Source organism: Andrena cerasifolii, chromosome 3 (genome assembly GCF_050908995.1).
Source record: "Andrena cerasifolii isolate SP2316 chromosome 3, iyAndCera1_principal, whole genome shotgun sequence".
NCBI classification, from domain to species: Eukaryota; Metazoa; Arthropoda; class Insecta; order Hymenoptera; family Andrenidae; genus Andrena; species Andrena cerasifolii.
This window is the reverse complement of record NC_135120.1, coordinates 8,650,343-8,673,270: the sequence shown is the minus strand read 5'-3', so window position 1 is coordinate 8,673,270 and position 22,928 is coordinate 8,650,343. Positions and strand designations below refer to the sequence as shown.

Here is a 22,928-nt window from a genome sequence, read left to right as displayed (position 1 = left end):
GAGTCTACATGAAAGTAGTGTGTTTTTTTTCCCGAATTCCTCGTGAACTGTTCGAAACTATACAGTCAGATTCGAACCTACTTCCAATATACTTGATCCCATCACTAGTATTCAAACCACACCAAGGCTTTGAGCTCTAATGTTTAGAGCTCAATGCACCAAGGCGAGCAAGCAGAAACACGCGAACCGCGGAAAGAGGAATTCGCTTCGTTGAATTCTAGCCGAAGTTCAACCAGTGCCTCTTTAATTTTCCGTATTTTCTGTGGCCGCGAGCGCCTGCTCGAAAAACCATGAGCCGTGCTGCGAGGGAAAAGCAATAACGAGAAATTAAAAAAAAACGCGACTCGTGATCATTCATATTCATATGGTCGAGAACGTTCAAATAGAATAATAGTAGGCACGAGGTGGACAGGTTTACGTTTTGATTATTAAATATAATGTGAATCAGTTCATCGAATTCTGTGGGGTTATTTCTATAGGGTAGATCACACGCTGATGTTTGAAAGCTATTCAGTCACAACTCATAGGAGATCGGGATTGCGCATGAATTGTCATCGAGATATTGTTTATATAAAATAGATCTTCCGCGAAAGACGCCCGAAGGAGCTCATTATGAAGCCTGATGGGTTTCAGTTCTTATTATTAAATCGTGGAACTTGGCGTTCCAATGCGCGTTCAATATTTACCACTGAGCAGAACGCTACGCATGGATCGTGGCACGGCCGATATTTATTGCAGCTAAATAATTTGACCGGCCGTGATGATCGCCGGGGACGTGGCTCCGCAGAAATATTAATAACGTTACTCCGGGCTTTGGAATATTCCGATTTAAATCGTTTGAGTGGCCTGGACACAAATGCCAAGCCGCGAGCATTATTTTTCACGGGTGCGTGGAACTTTCATTTTCCTCTCCCTCCGCGTTGATAGGTGCCTCAAGTCCCGCGAAAGTAACACCGCGGGATTAATTATCGCGACATCCCATTACTTTTTCCTCCCCGCCTGTTTCGTTTATCTCGACGATGTAAATATTGAATGAAATCGACCATCGAGATTCACGGCACCAGCGCGTTTATTTTCATGTTTACGGGTCGTTCTTTTCGGGTTAAAGTTGGCCATGAATAATGTGTTTTTATCGCTGAAAAACGAGAGATGTATGTCGCGCGAAATCACACGAATGTGGAATAGAGTGAAACAGAAATTTGAATTTTTCATAAGTTTGAAGCTACAGTTTCACTGCCCCGCTACTGCGCCAGTTCTCCAACAGATATTTTGGATACCTTCGCGCGTTCACTTTATACTTTTTAACTAATATCACATCCGTCAAACAGAGACCGGCAAGATTTTTATTTAAATACAATTTCGAGTAGCAGTTAAAAGTTAAAAAAAAAAATGATTCGTCACGTAGCGAATAAAGTTAACTCGAGTTAACGAACGAATGACGAATAATTTCATTTAACATTTATTCGTTATTCGAAATGTTATTTAACTAAAAATTCTGCCCATCGCTGCCGCGAAACTGTGCGAGGCAATGGCTTGTCCCTAATTGCAAGTTGCAAGGACTACCCTTATAAACCATCCATCACGCAGAACGTGAACTGCAATGATATCGCCCCGATTAGTCCGCTCCCCTGTTGTACACGCCACTCCCGCATATTATAAACCGCGAAACTCCGCGAAAGCTGGATCTTCCCACGACAGGAGATTACGCCGAAGTTTTCTGGGGGTCAGCCGCGCTCGCGGGCTCTGCCTGTGGCATTGTCGATCACCGGCATAAGACATTAGGGGACAGGGAAGTTTGTCGTCTAACCTAGAGGAGGCGGCGGCGCGAAACTCAGCCGGGTTAATCGAGGCGGCACGGTGTCTGAAAACGTTACAAATGTCATTCAGCGAACTCTGTCCGCGCTGGTACACGGCTGGTATCGAAAGTTCGCGCGCGACAGGGGTAGTTGGAGAAGCGACGTAAGTTGGCCGTCACTTGGCCGCTGGCGGAGGACGAGGCGCGGAAGGGCGTCCCGCGGCAGCAGGAACACGCTCTCGCCCAATGGCTGTCCAGCAAAGTACAATATCTGGAGGGGAACGGCGGCCCATTTAGATATCGATTTGCAATTTCGCCGACAATTACACGAGGCGCAGAATATGTTCGTATAGATTAGATCAGATTAAATGAATATTTACGAGGGCCCAGGCAGCCGCGACTGGCCGACACGCTGCGTGCGTGTAATCTGCCTTGCAAACAGGGCCCGGTACTTGCCGGCCTACGCCTGTTATTACGCATCGTCCTCGGCCGCCAGCCGGATACCACGAAACGCGTTCCTTACTCCAATGGACGTTCCACGGCTAGAAACGCGGGAAACGGAATAATCGTTTTCTTGCGCCTCCCTCCCCAGCCCTCGCCGCGTCCTCCGTTCGACGGGGGAGGGTGGAGGATTTTCTTTGTAAATTGGAAACGCGACGCAGACTCGGGGAGAGACGGTCGGAACAAAGGGATCGAATTGGATATATGGTATTTAGTCACGACGTTCGAACTATCCTCCCCCTTGTCGCTTGGTGTTGGGTCTGGACATGTACAGGGTGTCTCGAAAGGGGTACTGTTTCAAAGAATCGTTAAACCACAGAGAGTCGAGGGATTTTACTCTATTGACTTTTACAAAGAACCTGGCATTTGCGAAGAACAATTGTGGAGCAGTTTTCAAGCATGGGTGCAGTGGTGGAATGGGTTCAGTTGACTTTGTGCACGGGGATCTGTGAATTGCGCGAGATCACAAAAGAGCTGGATTTATTTACAAATGAAACAAAAGAGGTGGAACGGTTGATTTGTTCGGTAAAAGGGCAACAGAGGCAACGTTTCGGCCTCTGTGTCTCTGCGAAAGGAACACCCCATGTATAAGCTTAGCCAGACATTTTCGATCGTTTTGTTGCGTGGGTGGTGCGTGTCGGGTGGGCTGGCTGCGTTGTACACGGTGACCGGTGTAATGGATTTTAGCCAGGGTATCCACGTATCCCCCCCCCCCGTTCGAGCTTATAGTTGGCGCGTGTAGCAAACTAATCTGCAATAAATTTTCAGGACCTCCCCGTTATACCGTTTACGATCGAGAAGATTTCGCCGAAGGACTTTTGATTGCCATAAAATATGCTACGCTGCCCCCTTGCTCCCGTCTGCCATCCACCCTGCTTCTGTATCCCCTAAATCCCTCACAAAGGAGGATATAGATAGGTAAACGACCCGATATTGGGCTAGCGTTTCGACGACATCGGGAACGGGGCCCGGGATTTTCAATTTAATCTTCCAAATGATGCCTCGATAAACCCTTTTATTGGGTAGCTAGTAGCTAGGACCCGGGAGAAGCAGGAGGAGATGGGTTCGTTGTAATGCCGCGTGGTGGTGTATCTGTCTCTCCTTGCTTCTTTTCTGCTTATTCCCCGAGGGATATAACTGGATAGCTCGATAATTAGATAGACCCGTGAAAGCTTCTATTAATCCCGAAGTAATTGCCTGCGATGCCATCCTTTTCGATCCCGGTACGAGCATCCCCAAGACCCAGCTGTAATTGTTTCATCTGTAGATGGACAGGGTCCTCGCCTCGCGAAAAGGTCCTCACGCTCGATGTTAACTCCTGGAACACCGTGACCGGCGGGACCGCGACCGCGCGGGGTGAATAAGCAACTAGGGGGTAGAGAATCCCTTGTTCCCGAAACGCGACGAACTTGGAGGCGGAACGGGCGAGGCGTTGTTCGTGCTTCAATTAAAATTTACTTTCCGGCTAGTCGCGGTGCCGCGGGCACGTTTACCTGCGTGACTAGCCTCACTGATATCTAATGTCAATCCGGGACGTTGTTTAGAATATCGTGCAGGCACGCTCTCGGAGCTCGCGGGGCGAGTGTGCAACCCTCTTTCGACGGCAAGGGCGAGAACCGGTCGGATAGGGGTGGGCACCGAGAGAACCAGAAAAGGGGGCACGTTTTACAGGCGCACCTGTGTACCGCACGCGGGGACGTGATTTGTACACGGGCCAGCGAAAGGGGGATCGATCGACGCGCGGGCTCGTTTTCAAGGATTTCCTCGATTGGTATTCCAACGATTTTTATCCACTCGTGCTAACCGATCTGATCCATTCGCACAGCGGCCGCCGCAAATTAGCATTTTACGAGCCACCGTCACCCGAGAGGGACAATGGAGGCCCGCGTTAAATTCGCTGGAAGAAAGGTGGAGAGCCGGAGAATCCATTATCTGGATCGAGGAGAGCCTGATACTGGGCCCGGCTGTTTTATGCAAAACAAGACGTAAAATGCCGGATGCAAATGTCAGGATTCGGTTCCCATCTGAAACGCGAACGGCAGGCCCACCTTTTCCGCGCTATCGAGAGATTAGTTTTATCTTGCTCCGCGTTAAATTAAACGAATAATTGCTTCCCTGGCCAGTTTTTAATTTAATCGTCGCCCTTTCTCTCTTTTTTTTTTCCCCCGTTAGCGCGAAAATGTAGCCACGAAGCGGGCTGTGATTAAATTTCCCTCCTACTTGAATTTCCACATCGATTTCGGCGCGGCGGACGTTTTCAACGAAATTATCGGTTCATTTTGTATCGGCGACCGCCTGCGTTTGACGGAATCCATTACCTCGGAAGGGCCACCCGGAATTTCGGCGGGGAACGATGTCGGCCGGTAAGGAAATTGAGATACTTATCGTTTCGGGTGGGCATCGATGTTTAATGGGAATTAACCGAAGCGTCACTGCACGATGCTGCTAGTAACACTTCGAAATAAATGTGACAAAGTTAAGTAAATCCCCTTTCCACTGCTCCCCAAAGATGACCGCTTTGATCGCCCATCGTGCGTACGTGCAGTCGAGTAAAACTCAGTAGGGGAGACCGGGGCTAAAAGTTCCGGGGGTAAGTTGTACCGACGGGTCTATCTTCAAAATAAAAAGAGCAGTGTACTTTAAATTATTTTTTTCCATGTGATCACGCCACTCTGTCGCCCACTTTGATAGCGTCCGTGACAGCGATTCGTGTGGTTGTAAGCAAGGATCTATTAGTCGCGTACCAGATAAGCAAAAATTTTTCTATAGTTATTTTTTGGTCTAGTTTCGGTCGGTAGAGAATTCAAGATCTGCCACATGATTTTATCGAGATTTATTAAAATACTACAATGTGGACAAGAGGCCACAGTAGGCTACAAGTACGAATCTCAATAAGTAGGTACCTACATACAGTTGAATGTAAGACTGATTAGTAGATTATAGTTTTTATACCAAACATAATGTTTATGGTTATTATATCGTTTTGGTTCTCTTTTAAAGATAATGCATTTTTGTTGGTCCGAACCATCATAAATAAACATTATTAATAAAATTCTGTTTTATTTCATTAGAAAATGAAATATTTCATTAAAAGGCAACTCTTATATCTGACAAGGGAAGATCCCGAACCCGAAAATTTAAAAAAATCTAAAACTTTGTGAATATGTAGAGGATTTCCTCCTGATTACAACGCAATTTCTGTTTGCTGCCCAAATTCACTCGTAGGGGGTGAAATTAACCCTTGAAAATTCGGCTATTTTCCGATTTTATATTATAACTCCTGAAGTGTAAAATATTTTTTTTTCACCAAATGGTGGATCTAATTAAAAGAAGTACCTTTTGTGTTGAAAATTTTTTTCTATCTCTTACAGCTCGCGAGTTACAACACAAAATCGGAAAATAGCCGAATTTTCAAGGGTTAATTTCACCCCCTACGAGTGAATTTGGGCAGCAAACAGAAATTGCGTTGTAATCAGGGGGAAATCCCCTACATATTCACAAAGTTTCAGATTTTTTCGAATTTCTGGGTTCGGGATGTTCCCTTGTTAGTAACAACATACCCCAATGCGATAACAACTTGCCCCATGTAGGGGTAAGAAGTTCCGCTTCGATCAGCCACAAATAAATTACTTTCTATGGAAAACCTCTTACAATACATTGAATACAAGCTTAAAATCAGAAAATATAATAAATTTAACAAGAAAATTGTCAATAGTGAAGAGAATAAATACATTATTTCCCAGTCATTTTTTTTTTATGTTTTATCGAAATCGGAACTTTTAGCCCCGGCCTCCCCTACCTATTCGACCATGCTCCATCGAATTTCGGTACTGCGAGCAATATACTTGACGCTGGAGTCTGGTCACCGGCCACCGTCACGCAGATATAACTTTTTCAAAACCATTTCCCCGACCGTGCTCGTCGGTACTCGCGTGGCAACGCGCGCGGTCCCTCGTTTCGCGCTGGCCGTGCTCCATGGTCGGCAAAAAGTTTCGCAACCGGCCCGCGGTTCTCGAAACACTTATTTAATAACGTACAGCTCGCATCGGTATCCGATGAGGCAATATCGGCTTGTTGCTTCGGGGAGCGTAAACACGAAGAGACGTAAAAAAGAATCGAGCGCGCGCGGTGGACGGAGACAGTCGTGTGTTTCCACGCGAAATTCGTTCCACCGAAGGCGTTTTGCAATTCCTTTTTTGCCCTCCCCCGGCCGGTGGCGGTTCTCATATACCGTTAATTCGCTTCGAACGATACGCGTGAGCACGCGCACCCCCGTCCGCCACCCCCGCACGGTACACAGATATGGCCGCGTATACCGATAAAACTCCGAAGTTGTCGAAGCGTTGCATAGTCCCGTCACGAAACACTCTATTGCACGGAACCATCGAACGGGCTTCCGCACTTGAAGCGAGAAACGAATTGTTCGCCGCCTGTGTCGTTCGATCTCTCCTCGTTTCAACGGGTTCGATGAAAATTTCGCACGCCCCGACGGTCACGCGGCAATACACCCCGATACCTTCGCCGTGCTTCCATGGCGGACGAATTTATGACACGTTACGCGAAAGATTTATGCAAGTCGGGGGTGACCGTTCGCATCCGAATTTTCCGCCAGCAGTCGCTTCGTTCCTCCGTCAGATTGACCGAGAATGCCGGCGCGCCCGTAGATCGTCGCGGAGTGTCGACACCCTTCCGGCTCGGTTGGCACAAACGTGTCTCACTTCTATGGACGGAACTTGTCATTTTTCTGACTCTTTGCTGCCTTCCATCGCAGCCTTTTACGGCCACGCTGTTCACCGCGGTATCGATCACTCCCATCGGAATAACGTCTTGTTTTGACAGGTTTAATCTTTTGCGGTCCGTCCGCCGCAATCGACGAGCTGACGGCCCCGGGTTCGATTTATTCCGAGAAAGTACTCCGACACTCGCGCGCAGCCCTTTGTAAGTTAACGCGATCTATTGAAGTGGATCACCTTTCTCGATTACCCGGAGCTTCTTCGGCGTGCAATGTTAAACAGCTGACTCCGTCAAGTTATTTTGCAGGAACGCAATCAAACATTAAGGGCCACTAACTGGCTGTAGCACTTCGGGCGGATAATTTATTCCCGCGCTCAGTGTCCGGGATGAGCGGCGCAGGAAAAACGGTGCTCCGGGAAACGCGACGAACAGAAGGGCAGGGCAAAAAGTTTCATCGGGCGAAAATAAAATCTCGAGCAACGTCCACCTTTTAATAAATCACCGGTGGATGTATCTCTAGGAAACACTTCCAGCGCTCCTCGCTAGGAGGGCTCTATTTCAGCGTTTGCAAAAAAAGAACAGGCATCGAGTTTGTCGTTTTAAGAACGTGCCAGTGCAATATCGATTATTGGAACGCGGGATGACGGTAACGACGTCATCGCGCGGATATCCCACAGCGGTATCGCGATGTATGTATTTAATGCGTGTAAGTGTCCGCGTAACGAGGATAAGTACCTACCTGCTAATCCCGCGGTTAGCGCGCCTTAATTCGTCCTTATAGGTATTATGATAATTACTGCGGACAATGCATGCGTACGAGCCCTTAATTTCTCGTCTCTTGGGAATTTATATTAATCGTTTACGTCGTTCCGCTTGATATGCGCTTAATGGGTTACTGCGTTGTAACAATGGGTCGGGAGCCATGGATTAGCGAATAAACCGATGATAGGAACGATTAAGGAGCAAATTGCTCATTAAGGTGCAGCTGTGTGCGATTGTTACATTGAATCTTCCAGTGCATGCACGCTCGCATACCCTGAACCGTTGGCTCGGCTCCGTTCACGTCTTCCCGTGAACATGAACCGTTAGATCAGTCGATGATCCTCCTTATTATAGAATATTATTACTTACAAGGGAAGATCCCGAGCTCGAAAGTTCGAAAAATTCTGAAACTTTGTGAATATGTGGGGGATTTCCTCCTGATTACAACGCAATTTCTGTTTGCTGCCCAAATTCACTCGAAGGGGGTGAAATTAACCCTTGAATATTCGGCTATTCTCCGATTTTGTGTTATAACTCGCGAGCTGTATCTTACATTCTCTATCTGTGATAGAGAAAAATTTTCAATACAAAAGTTACTTCTTTTAATTAGATCTACCATTTGGCGAAAAAAATATTTTACACTTCACGAGTTATAATACAAAATCTGTAAATAACCGGATTTTCAGCGGTCAATTACACCCGCTTAGAGTGAATTTGGGCAGCGAACAAGAATTGCGTTGTAATCAGGAGGAAATTCTCTACATATTCACAAAGTTAGTCAATATTTAGGGCTAGTGCATACCGGGATACTCTTGCACCGTACCTAATTAAGGTCCTCATTTTCCTCCTTTTTTCGTTCTTTCTATTTTTAACTTGCCATCTTCATGCGCTGTATCATCGTTGCCTCTACTTTACGCCATTGTGTTGAACATGTTGTAATATGATATGGTTTCGACCGTTAGTGTCAAATAAATAAATCAATAAATATTCCTGAAGCAACCAGCGACGACTTTTTAATAAGGTCAACTGTAAGGTTCACGTGAAATAGTCGAATCTCTTCTGGGGCAACGATTATCCGACACGAATCTTCAATGAGAGGAAGAGGGCGTAGCTATTCCTCGAGTTAAATGTGCCATAAGTAATGCATCCCCGATGGATCGTGTATACTGGAAAAGGATTACTTCCACTTCCTATTCCCCGGGTTTTATTCGTCCCTCTGAATGCGCGGAAGAAGTTCAGGAGTATCGCCCTGGAAGTATAAACCAAACGACATTTCCGAGATCTTATTAGGATGAAATATGAGAGAACAACGTTTGAAGGAAGAAGAGAAATATAAAGGACGCACGAATATGTCGTCTGATTTCAAGTCGCTGTTATCCGCGAGATTCATGGCTGGAACGAGTAAAAAGTTCTTACGTTTCCTTCTTTAACCGAGGCCATTGATACGAGTTTGAAGCCCAGCTCCACTTATACGAATGTTCTAGAAAAGAATTTCTATGAAAACGAAGGCCGCTCCGCCTTGGAAAAATATGGGCATTTCGAGGCTCAAAGTTGTAGGTAGTTTCTGACGGAAGAATTTGCAAATAGTGCTCGCAGCACGTGCTCCAGATGAGAACTTTGGAAACACTAAGGAAGTCCACACTTTCTCTGTATTTAGGTATAAAAATTTGCATTTCACGGTTTCAAATTTATCATGGTGTAATTGCTTGGATGGAGGCCAGGTTTCCTCTCGCGAGTGTCACGGTAATAAATGGTTCCTCTTGTTTCACCTGGGGATTTACGATGCGAACACGTTAAACGATCTTTATGTTCCTCTTGGGGACGTTGCGAAATATAACGACAAGTTTCGACCAATTATTGATCTTCATCAGTGGCTTGGTATCTCGCCGCAAGTCTTCAACTCTTCCTTATCTGCAAGTCGAATCTCATAGACTTGGAGATACTTGCATCTTGCGCAATGTTAATCGCGTCCAATAAAACCCACGGCGCGCAGACGCCATTCGATATCCGGGACTCTTATCTTACGCGCAAGAGCGACACGCGCGAGTCGAATTTTACGTTCGAGCCGTTACACCTGGCAGGATCTCGTTTACCGCGTATCTACGGTTGAAGTAAACGGGAGTGTCAAGAATCACATCGATTGGCCTCCGAAGCGCGATTCCGGCGGAGCCGTTCCCAGTCGTTAGTACTTCTCCCCGGGATTTAAACTGTTCCTCTCCTTAAGCTTTATTGAAATTGCGCCATCAACCCTTCGCCCGACGGGCCGCCGTGTACATTTGTTAGAGCGCAGACACAGGCGGACGTGGAAAGTCAAAATAGTCCTCCATCTTCCCTGTCCCATAATGTTTCTCTTTTTTAGGGTCGACGGTGATTTATTAGTTCGAATAAAACGCCTCGTCCCCCGGTGGGAATGGGGCTCCTTGAAAAAGCACGTTTAGCATCGTGCAAGCAAAGCGAGAGAGAAAAGGAGAGGAAGCTGGCTGTCAAGCAGCGATATACGAGCGCTATTGGATTCTGCTTGTGCAATAACGCAAAGTCGCGGGGAATATTTCCCGTCGCTACTTGACGCGCGATAGAATCGGGCAAAATGAAAAATTGCCGCCCGGTACAATGCGTAACACTGATACCCTTTCGACTCGATCGAATCGCGGCAGCCAGCCGGGCGCGGGCTAAAAAGCGACGGCTCGCAACGGCGCGCGATGGAAAGTTAATTGCACGTGAAACGAACGAAACGGAGCACGGCACTCCGCGTGCTCGTATAAGAAACACCGCGAACATTTCAATTTCGTGGAGCGAAGTTGCTATAGAACAGACCTAAAACTTTATGAACTTTCAACGCTCGCGGTACAGCCGCAGGTACTCTATTCTGCGACGCAACAACGAGCTCATAATTTTCCAAATTGTTCTTAGAAAGAGCATCCTTTCGGGCCACTTGACGTCAGCTGATCGCCTGCCCCGAAGATCAGCGTATACTTTAAACTCCCACGCCCCGAAGACTCCCTGCAAGAAATCTCAGAGTTTTTGTCGCAACCTTTGGAAACACCGTTTCATCCACGATTCCCTTTTTTTTTTCTTCGCCCCTGGCCCCTGAATTCTCTGGCGGAGTAAAAGAAGCAGGGAAAAAGGTTGAAGACGCTGAAAAGCGAGGCCGCGGATTCTATCGGAAGGGCAGCGCGTTTTAATTCCAGCGTGTCTGCGTCCCAACCGGCGCAACAAGGTTAAAGCGAAACGAGGAGGCAAAGTTCGTCAGAAAGGTTGGAAACGCTCTTTCGCGGCGATAACTTTCTGCCACGCTGGTTGCCCGCCAGCCTGTGTCCGTGGGGGTGTCTGCCGCGCGCCCCTGTGTCGCTCTCGTAAAAGTGGTCGTCGAGGAAACAAACACGCGAAAGCGACTTCTGCGCGTCGTGAATTCCGCGCGTTTTGTAACGATAATGCGAAAACTTGGCCGCGGAGAGAATAATTCCCGTGCGAAAGCTGTGGGGTCCCTCTATGCAGTACGTGTTACCCTCCCTCGCCTCGGCCGCGCTCCCGCTTGCAGTTTGCATTTGTTGCTGAATTTATGAGGCTGTCGGTGCCCTCCCCCAAGACGCTGCCCTCGAATTGGATATTTCGTTTCGTCGATCGACCGGTGTTACACGAGGATTACGAGTCGATAAGTCCCTCCTTTCCCTTACACCACCCCTCGCCACCCCTTTGTCCTACCGTTAGCGAGCTATCGTAGGACGTTTAATTACTTTCATCCCGGTACCTCTGCGCGCGCGTTCCTCTCCGCTTTCCGGCCATTCCCTGGCAGGATTCTCAGTCGCGTTTTTCTTGGGAGTTACTCGGTCGTGGCCCGATACGAGATTCGACGAGTCGATACTCGTTCCGCTCCGTAAATTCTGTGCCACGTCGAGAGAACCTGCTTGCTTTGGAGAACGTGGCTTTTTATCGACATGCTTCAGGAGTTTGGAAACTAATTGGTGATCTGTGATCGGGGAATTGTGATTCATGCGTGATCCTTTCTTCCGATTCTTCCCTGGAAAGTTGAGAGAATTAACGAGTTCCCATGCTGCTTATTCTCCGCAGGATGATTTCACTAGATTTTTCCCGATGCCGCGTTATTCCCCAATTCGTGTTCGAAAGTCTGTTAAAGCTGCCGCACTGAAGTCGGTTGCTTTGGAAAGTCGTGTTACACTTGCGAGCCCGTTATACCGTGACGCGGAATATCAAGATGTAATAATAAATGGCTCGCCCCTATAAACTGTAACGATTAGGGCAAGCTAACGAGAAGACGAGGTGATACAGCCGGATCCTTGGCAAGGATTGACGACGAAGCCGGGGACCGTGGCGTGGGTGTACCGCGCGCTTTATTACGAGTACGCGCTCAGTCTGTTTAGACGTCCTCCGTTGTGCTCGCTGTAAAAACCGCAGGAAAAAGGGTGCGAGCGCGTAGACACCGAGAAGCTTCTTACGGTGGCTCGTAACAACTCCCCATTAACGTATCCCCTGAAACGATGGCGGAATTCTTGAGGGAAGGGACAACGCGGAGTCTCGCAGAAGTTGTTACGCGAAAGAGACCCGAATGGCGTGCTAAAGCGCTCCTCCTAGCGAGGCTGTTTGTATGATAACGTTACTGCGCTGGGGACCGCCTCAGTGATTCTGAATAAAATCATTAAGGGCCCTCCAGACGCTGATACATGTTGCAGTGAAATGTTGATACATGCATCGTGATACTGGTTTCACGAAACTTGTATTTTCCTCACGCGCCTAGCTGATGAGCAAGATGCCAGTTCCGCTTCTGATGCTGAGACACGGAAACCGATCTACAGGCGTAGCAACATGTATCACGAAACCTGTAGGGGAAGCCGGGGCTAGTTGATACATTATTCAGTTTTCAATTTTTTTTCGTTTTTGTTTGCATTAATTATTTAATAACAAATATGCCAAAATATACTTTGGTCTTTCCTCTTTAATATGTAGTAAACGAAAACTTGAGAAAATACGTACAAAATGAATGAAAAAATGTTATTTGCGCGATAGCAAAATGTATCGATAATTTACCCCACTGCGGGGCAAGTTGATACTGCTCTGGGGCATGTTGATACGTCTATAAAATATCATTTTAATGAATAACTAATAAATTTGAAGAATAAAATTTTAATCTAGATACCTTTCCAATAATTAGATTCAAAATGAACAAAGACGTATTCTAAAAGCCAAACAGATTTTTGGACAAACATAGAAAAACATTTTTATTTTTACTTTCTTTTTATGTCTTGAATATCCCACTTTAACATGAGGTGTCTTCTTTTTTGTTAATATATCTTAATAAACTCATTTTGTTAATATTGTATATATTTTCGCGCTTTGCCTTTATGGTATTGAGTCTTTTTCTATCGCGCCACACGTTTTTTCAAAAATATCTTTCGATATTTCGCCACGATTTGTCTTCTTGATATAATTTCGAACCGTTTTCGTAAAAATAAAAGGAAAAAATCCAATTAAAAGTAGTCGGGGAAATTGATACGCTGCATCAACATGCCCCAGAGAAAACTTATCAACTTACCCCACAGGAAGTCATTATGTACAAACATCTTCATGAAAAAATGTAGAGCATATAAACAAAATAACAAAACATAATTAAATACCTTACCTTCAAAAGTCTCAATGTGATGCCAAATTAATTCGAGTTATAAAATCCTCTATATCGTCTCAAAACGGATTGGAAAGTGAACGCAACTATTTACTTTTCCTTTATATAAACGAAGACAGTTAAAAAACGATTGTTAACGTCAAGGTACACAGACACACGCTGGATCGTAGTAAAGAATTGAACAACAATTTTCACATATCTCGCTCAAATGGAGCTACATATATACGGTGTCGAGATAATTCGTCTGTATCAACTGGCCCCGGTCTCCCCTATCATGAAGCATGTATCAACCTTTCTCTGCAACATGTATCAGCGTCTGGATTAGGCCCGGTGCACACGAGCGGCATGCGTCATTTTACAGTCGCGCCAATACAACCATACTGCCGCAAAATATACACACAGTGGCGAGCAAAAGTTCCCGGCCAGACGTTTTTTTTTCAATTTTTCTTCCAAAAGCAAAGTCTAAAGATCTTTTTATTATTATTGCACATAAGGACATATTGTGTAAAAAAGAAACTACAAAAGAAATTAACGCTGCTTGTCTTTTATGTGTTTATTCCAATAATTACTAAATTAACATGTTCAAAATGCCGCTAGTGTGCAGCTTAGAGTCACAGCTACTAGACTACTTGTGCGTCGGCATAGAGTCTCGAATTTGCCTGCATCCCTGATTCGTTTACTACAGGTAACGAGGGTCAGCTACCATTCAGATCGCAATGTGCTTGATAGTATAACCCGCAACGACCTGATTTCTGCTTCGAACGTAAGTCGAATTCTTACAAATTGCAGCGCAGCTAACAACGCTCTCGATTGTAGAGCTCGCAACTAGGTAACTCGAACATTGTCAAGGAGCGACCGTCGCTGGCCGATTCATTACTCATAACGACGAATCTTCACCGCTCGGTCCATCGTTCCTGTTAAATTCATCGAGTGGAAGTTGCATCGCGAGTTATCTCCTCGTAGCGCAGGTTCACAGTACGGCGCATTTATGGCTCGGTATATTCCCTTATTCACGAACGTTCAGATGCTAAGCCGATGTTCACTTCTGCGCGGAGATAAACGTGGCGTTACACGTTTCAAAGGAACTCGGAATTCCGGTCAGAATCCCGCAATGGCTCTGAGAATCATCGAAGAAAAACGGAGGTAGGAGCGCAAATAATTCTCGCGGAAATTCGACAACGGGGCCCTCGTTTTCCCTTTCTGCGGATCTCGTTCCGGGGATCCGCCGAGCTTTGTTGCCGGCTGCGGGTAGGAATTTACGAAACAAAAATTGAAACACTTGCCTGGCGAAATTCCGGGCGGAAAAATTAAAGGCGAAAAGGAGAAGAGTGAAGGAAGAAACCACCGCGGAAGTCGGACGCGGCGAAATTCTTCCCTTCTTTCTTTCTCCACCGCGAAACTCCCGCCGCGCCGTGAGAATAAATTTATTCTGCGGGAGAAGTTAGCGTTTAGTTTGCAATTTTTAAACAATATTACAAACCTATTACTGAGAGACTTTTGGTCCACGGAATTGCTTCCCCATCGAGGCCGAGGCCACTTAAACGCACCCCTTTTTGTCGTCCCATGAATGCATCTGGATTCGAGTACAAGTTTTTCGGTGCAACAGCTCGAACGCACACAATCGTGACTAATGCAAAGACGGATGGTGTTCTCGAGCCCTTCCAGGTCTTCGTCCCACGGATTATACGCGAAGAAGCTGGAGATCAGCGAAGGAGTCGGCGGACTTGCTCGTTACAATGCATTCATCCCGAAGACGTCCGCTAGGTGCTCTTACCGGACACGTTGATTCCTAGGGCGTGGATTAATTCGAGCATGTAATCATCCGCATCTTATACCTTTTACAGCAGTCGTTACGTTTAATTTCTGAGGGCATCGTGACCTGGTTTCCCGTTTTCCCGTTTTCCTTCCTCTCTCTTTCTCTCTTCTCGTTATTACACCAGAGAAGAACGGTTGATCCACTCGACAGTTGGAGCAGCCGCAGCTGCAACGTCCTAGCACACCGTAGCTCTCTCTCTCTCTTCCACCTAGGATGCAACTGCTGCTGCTGCTGCTGCTGTGGATCCGCGCCCTCGTTCATGAGAATTGTATATTTCCTCGGAGCACCTGACGCCGCCGATCGCCTTCAAATTTGCACAGTCGTTCATCTTTTATTCTATTCCGACCCCTCCCCGTCCTCAGCCTTTCTTATTTCGCCTCGATCTTTTTCCTTCGACCCCGGTCCACCTTTGCAATATCGCGCGCACCTGATCTCCCTGTAACAACCTGCTACAATGGGGCTACGAATTTTTGCGGCGAACATCCTCGCCTATTCTTAACAAGAAACTGATACTTTGCGTCATTTAGGTCTGCCTCGGCGTCCCTTTTTTCCAACCTTCCTCCAGTGCTTATACAGACTTAGGAGAGGTATCATTTTCACACCCCCCTTTTAACCATCACGGACATATAGTCGTAATTTATACGAGCTAGCTACAGAAACCTTTCGACGCTTTCCTCTCTACCCTGTGTACGGTTCTAACGATCGATAACAGAAACGGCGTATTCTTTTATTGTCCCTGTTAACGGGTCGTTCGTGTCTCTGGGCGTGTACGGTCTGACATAATTCTCATGAATGCCCTGTCTGTTCCGTGGCAGCGTGAACGCCGAGGAGCACGCGGCTTCTTGCAACTGTGGAATCGTAATTGAACGAGGGGAAGCGCATAAAGGTTGAGCATCGATACATTTCATATTCACGATCGCTTTTTTCCTTTGCTTCGCTGCACGGGCAAGGCTACTCTGTACACAAGAGCTCGTTTTTAACGTCGACCACCGAAGTCGCTGCCGATCGATAACCGACGGCAGAAGGATCCTCCGCGAAGATCGTTCGGTCGAAGTGCGCCACTTACGTATTACAATCGAGTCACCGATGATACATGGGTCTCTTTCGGTCTCGCATCAACGTTACAGCCTTTTGGCGAGCTGCCCATCTCCGTGGCCTCTCCCATAAGTCTCCCCGTAGAGAACGAGGGAACCCGAGCCCGAAACCCTCGCGCCCAAGACATATGACTCCGGGCGTCGTGATTCTGAACATAACTCGCACCGAAATTTTTCAGCCCCCCACCGGATTGGCATATAAATCGTTCCTCGTTTCAATGCGCGCTGCTTCTGAGTGTCCATCTGACGTTCCGATTAACCACACTCGTACCAACGATACGTTCGTAGGGACACGGTCGGGCCGTCAGATCAGTCAGCTGTTGATAAATTATCTTATTCCGCAGGCGAGAACGAACCACTCGTAGTCGTGGATTGGGCAGCTTAAGGGGTTAGGCTACCTTGGACGGAGTAGAATTGCAGTCATTTTCGGAATTTTTTTTAGGAAAATAATGAAATAAACAGCAAATTTAAGATGAAGTCTGTTATTGTACAACTCTTGCCTGGAAAAATCATTTTTTTTTCCAAAAAATGGCGGCGATAGAGCCGTGATACGCAAGATCTTGAGGAGCGACGTTTTCCACGGTGCTCAATCTCACAGCTATACCGTTGGACCTCGAACAAAAAACCAAAAAGTTTTATTTTCTACATGACTAAATCTAGAGAAGTACGTAGCGGTTTTGCGATATCTTGAATATATTCTTTGCAATTGACACTTTTATAAAAAAAAATATGCACTTTTTCTCCCCATGGTCACCATTTCGAGACGGATTAATGTTTCTGGATTTCCCTACGTACTTCTCTAGTTTTAGGCATGAAGAAAATAAAACTTTTTGGTCTTTTGTTCTAGGTCAAACGGTATAGCTGTGAGATTGAACACCGTATAAAACGTCGCTCTTCAAGATCTTGCGTATCACGGCTCTACCGCCGCCATTTTGTAGGGGAAAAAAATACGATTTTTTCCGGCGAGAGTTGTACAATAACAGGCTTCATATTAAATTTTCTGCTTTTATCATTATCCTTCTAAAAAAAAAATGCCGAAAATGACTGCAATTTTGCTCCGTCCAAGGTGGCCTAACCCCTTAATGATTCGACCGAGGCAAAAAGAAGTATTCTTAGCGCCGTCTAGGACGTCTCGCTTTAAAGTTCTGTCTATCCTTCAATGAAATTAATGGGATGACAGTGAGAGGTGGGAAAAATGAGACGCATACTCGCAGGTTTATTTTCCCACGCTTTTCTCGACCTCCTTGTCTCAACCCTCGGAATTTGTTTACCCTAACGCCTGGATGATTCGGCTTTCTCGTATTTCGCTGACCACGCATGTAAAGCAAGGAAAATAGGGAAGTGGGTTAAACGCATTCACGCGCCAAAGTAAACACACGCTTCGAGCGTCCTAGTAAGGACGTTTGAAAAAAACGTATGAAGGTGAGCCACCGAGTGTCGCTTGGGGTCGTAAAGAATATATATGTCAGCTTTCATTCACTTTCTGCTGATCCCATTGACGACTACGCGAAACACTGGAACGGGGAGCCGTATAAACAGTTCTCTGTCTTTCTGTCGCGGTCGGTGTGGCCTGATTGAAAACGTAACGATATTTAGGGGTTGTTCGATAAGTGGGGTAAAGGACCCAATTACTGACACCTAACCAGTTACTGTCACCTTAAGCTATTTTACTTAAAATAACGAATTAATAAACGTTGTAAAGTCATACAGAAAAAGAATTATGTAATTCAACCTATAATCTACACTATATAGATTATATACTATAGTTTATTTATTCGTTATTTTAAGTAAAATAGCTGAAGGTGACAGTAATTGGTTAGGTGTCAGTAATTAGCTCCTTTATCCTATTTGATCAATTCGTGGAGGATTTTCGACTAGACAGGTGGGTTAAATAAAAGCTGGCTAAAATAGATATTGCTATACACTCCGCGAGACTACCTTTTCATGAAATCTACTGAAATTTGTGCGCCTCCTTTTTTTTTTTGCCCCGTTAAACTACCTCACGACACTTTTTCAAACTCTTTAACGACCATTAAAACTCGACTGACCTCTTGCACCCTTCGAATCACGCGCATCTCCTCGCGTCTCAAGATCCCAAGGATCCATTCACTCCGCTCGCAATCGATCCTTAAGTCTGAAGGGTACTTCGATCTCTTTCCCACTGCTCCAAACACTTCTCCAATTACCTTTCATACCTACTCAGGGTTGTGTACACTCTTCCGAGATCCAAGGTCCGTCGATGAGTAATCTGGTTACGCCCGGAGATTTAGTGGAATCCCCTGATTTCACGCGCAAAGTATCTTCGTGAATTACGAGGGAGCTGAGTATCGACGATCAACGTGGACGTTTTACGAAGACAAAAGTACATGGCGTTTAATTCCCTTGTTCCGACGTTTACGGGCACGATGTAAAAATACCTCGTCAAAGACATTCGTTCAACGTGCTCCCGCTGTCGTCTAAAGTGTTTTACTAGAGACTGCTCGAGGCGCGTTTAGCTGGCAAGTGCATACTCGCACGTCGTAATAATCTAGACGAGGTAAAACGAGGCTTCTGTTTTGTTTTATAGAGAGGTCTGGGGGAAGATATTGTTGCATCCGGGGAGGAACGTCCCCCGTTGCTTCGCGAGAAATATATTTGTTGTACGCGGGCTGCGTTCCTTGAGCTCCGATGAAACCGGCTTGCATTTTCTCCTCTCGCGAATCACTATATAATTTTGTTTTAAATGTAACGATTTGTAACGATTGAATCCTTGTTGTTCGCGATGTTAAAAGCTCGCCGACCTTTCAATTACTATTTGCCAATTAAGCCCCGCACCGTCCCCCTTGCTTCCCAGATAGAAGCCAATAAAAAATGCACAAAAGGGAGGCATCAACTCGGGCAGTACCGGCGGTGATGAACAAAATGTGGTAACCAGCCGTGCGTTATCAATTATGCAGGACGGAAAAACGCATGCAATTAAACGAGTCGTGTAATTGCACGAGTGGATTCGCGTAATTCGCCAGCAATTAGTGTGTCATCGATTTCCATGGTGATCCAGGTGTTTCGTTGCAATTAGCAACTCGATTCTTTCTGTCGCAGGTATTCCGAAGGGGACTCGAATGTATCAAAGGAGAAAGGAGGGAACCCGTACCACCCACGCCGGTTCACTTCGGAGCGATGTGTCGTAAGGTGAGTAACCGTACGCCGTGAAACTTGCCGCTTAAACTTGCCGACTTCTGAAACGCGCCCCTTAAAATTATTCGCCGTTCTCGCGTGAAATATCGTTCCATCGGCCACATTCGCGAGAATATCGATTTAGAGGCGACCCGTTTAGCTTTAGCAATTAGCTCAACAAAATGTCCTGGAACATTCCCAAACGATCGATCGGTGGTGAGGCATATTTGCGCATTATCTTATGGTTCGATTGTTCTGCGAAATAGTATCGCTACTTGCATAACTTCTACGAGTCTGTTAACTTTGAATGGATTTATGTAGGGGAAGGGGGGACATGATGGGGAAGCTAAGCAAACATGCAAAGAAATTGATAATTATACCTTTTATTTAAGTTTTTATGAATCAATATATAATTATAAGTTAATAACCTTTAACCTTTGGTACATAGTTTGAGCAGCATTTAAATAAAAATTTGAAGTTATTAAACTTTAAAAAAAAGTAATGAAAAACCATCTTGCCCCTGCCACGGGGTATGATGGTGTACCAAAAAGGGGGTAAGACAGTTCCCCTAAATATTTCCACAATCGATGCAAATATGAATTTCTTCTAAATTGTTTTCTTCCTACCCCTCGTACAGGAATTGTGGGACCCAATCTTTTAAATATTCGACAAGTTCTTCCACTTCTGTTTGCGAAAATATACTCTTAATTGGACCTAACCGAATGACCACTTCATTTCCCTGTTTCAATTTTTGGACATAACGTTCCACTGTTGTTTGTGGAAGGCAATATTCTCGAGCAGCTTTCTTGTACCCCATTTTGTGTGGTTAAAACTTCATCTACAGATTTCTTCATAACTTCTTTCGACCATTTTCGTCGTCTAGTTATTTTCTTACATGTTCTTACCATTTTAAAATCCGAATTAAAAGTAACGAAAATTCGACTGAAATTATAACAGAGAACGATGGCGTTGTTCAACCTCACATGAACAACCATAGTACGGGGTATGATGGGGTACCCCATCTTGTCTCAAACCATCGCTTTCCAGACACTGATGTTTTTTGTATAACAAATAGAAAAATATTGAAATTTTTAATATTGCACATTAAAGTAAATAGAATGGAGATTATAATGTAACAAAAATAATTGACTTACCGTTTTTAAATATATGTAAAGGAAATGTAATTCCTTTAATTTAATTTGAATATTGCCGCGCTCTCTCGAGCGCTAATAAAGTAGAGCGTGCGAAGGACGAGAGAGGGTAAACAGAAAACATTTGTGCACGTGGCAATTCACGCAGAGTAATTATAAATTAAAGCTATTAACAGAACTTGGAAATAGAGATTAACAGGGTGATCAGTGGCATTAAATGTCGTTTCTTGATTACAGGTAGGAACTTTGTAAATAGTAGTTTAAATAAACTTAAATAACAAAATATAATTACTTGTATATATTATGTATATATTATTATATATATATTTATTATAAGTCTGTTTAGTACGCAAAATAAGATCCACACAGCATGTGGACGATTTCACAGCTCTAAATCAAAGACGCGTGTTCCCCCACTCATTCTTATCAAATTTGACTCTTCTAAGTAAATTCTATCGATTCTCCAATTATCCACCTTCTGCACCCACACTATCCACAACGTGTCTCGTGTCATAGGTATTCTAAACGCACCCCGTGTATTCGTGTTCTACTGCGCCAAGTTGGATCGAATTTATCGGCACCCAGCATCAAACGATATTTATTGTCGTACAGTGACTCGCATTAATATTCGCACACTTTTTAAAATCGCATAACTTTTTTAGAATTGGTCCAAAAAACTTGAGTTTTTTTGAGAAGCTAGAAGGATTAGTTTGCTAACTGACGCGTTTCGTCGTTTTGAAAAAAAATGTATTTGATTGGAATAGCGAAAAGAATAGTAAAGGTCGATTTTTAACCTTTTTTGTGAGCTTGTAATGAAAATTAAAAAAAAACCGTTTGTAGATTGCAGTAAGTTGTATACGTGCCTAAAATTTCATCAAAATCGGTTAACGTTTCTCCGAGCTACAAACGTTTAAAGATCGCAGAATAAGGACGAGAATCGCGAAAACTCCCGAAATCAGCGATTCTAGCTTCTCAAAAAAACTCAAGTTGTTTGGACCAATTCTAAAAAAGTTATGCGATTTTAAAAAGTGTCCGAATATTAATGCGAGTCACTGTATATTCTGATAACGTTATGTACCCCCTACTATGGTTAGCAGGGCCTCCAGCCGAGACGGCTGTGTTTGAGTAACAACGACACAATTCGTCAGTATAAGATGTGTACAACATCAGGAGCAGGTTCCCTCCGTATAGCTTTCATTTTCCAGTGCCGCGGAATAAATATTCCATCCGTGGACTCGACGAGACTCACTGTCAATTCGGTGGCCCCTCGAACAATATTTATTTAGCCGGTATCGATTTCGTTGGCATGATATTGGTTTCCCGTACCCGTCGCCTGTATTTTTCCTCTCGCTCGCTCGCCAAACCGCCCCCGTCCGTTTTCAGCCCTCCCCTCCGCCGTCGTTTCTTGCACGCCGGTTCAAAAATCGCTCCAACTTCCGAGCAAAGTCATTTATAAACGTTTCAAGAATAGAATCGTCGTAGTTTTTGCTCGGTCAGCGCGGTTTTGTTACGTTTCCCGCGCGGCCTTATTTCCCCCCGAAAGAGGGCGAGAATTTATCCTAAAAGAAAAGTGCGGCTCTCGAATGCTCGGAAGATGGAATGATTCTCCTGTGCGCGGTAGAATCCCCCGAGAAACGCTCAACTTAGCGCGCGTAACAGGATAATTCAACCCTCATAAAACGCACGTGTTAAATCGAGATTACGATTGTCCAAAAATTCGTTCGGCTGGCTGTTACAATTTCACTGCCGCTGTACTCTCCGTTGTCCCAGCGTTATCGCCGCTGGCACGCGAATAACGACGCGCATTCTACGGAGGATGGCGGTTTTAATTAACGATATTAACGCATCGCGGCGCGAGTCAGGTGTACCGACGGCCGCAATACACGCGGCGTGGTCTGCCTAACGGTAAGCTTGAATTTTTGCGCGGACAACGAGAGCACGCTTCATTTCCACGTAACGGCGCGGCTCGTTCCGATTCGTGATCTAAAAATTTCAGGAATCAACCTTGGGATCGCGCTGATAAGCGTCACGCGGAGTTACGAGCCACGGCAGCGAACCATTTTTTAACGCGCTCCATCTATAACACGTTACATCAGTCCGCGCTAATAACCCGTGCCAGGCCGCGAAATGTCGTCCAGGCGAGTCGCTCGAAAATAATTCGGTTTACGGCGCGTCGATGGGGTATTCCCGAACGCGGCCTAACAGCGGCGGCTCTAATAGCATGAATAATAGGTGTCACAGAGGATCGCCACGCGAACTTAATGGCATTATCGACACGGCGCATCGC

The 22,928-nt window shown here is 45.4% G+C and overlaps 1 protein-coding gene across 3 annotated transcripts in view; it reads left to right on the top strand.

The window, feature by feature from the left end:
* Kek5 (leucine-rich repeat, immunoglobulin-like domain-containing kekkon 5 protein) overlaps positions 1-22,928 on the top strand; it is a 256,658-nt gene that overhangs the window by 16,483 nt on the left and 217,247 nt on the right. For all 3 annotated transcript variants that reach the window (XM_076808519.1, XM_076808518.1, XM_076808521.1), the window contains exon 2: positions 19,416-19,505. The gene's annotated coding sequence lies outside the window, so the exon portion shown is untranslated. The remainder of the gene's footprint in view (positions 1-19,415; positions 19,506-22,928) is intronic.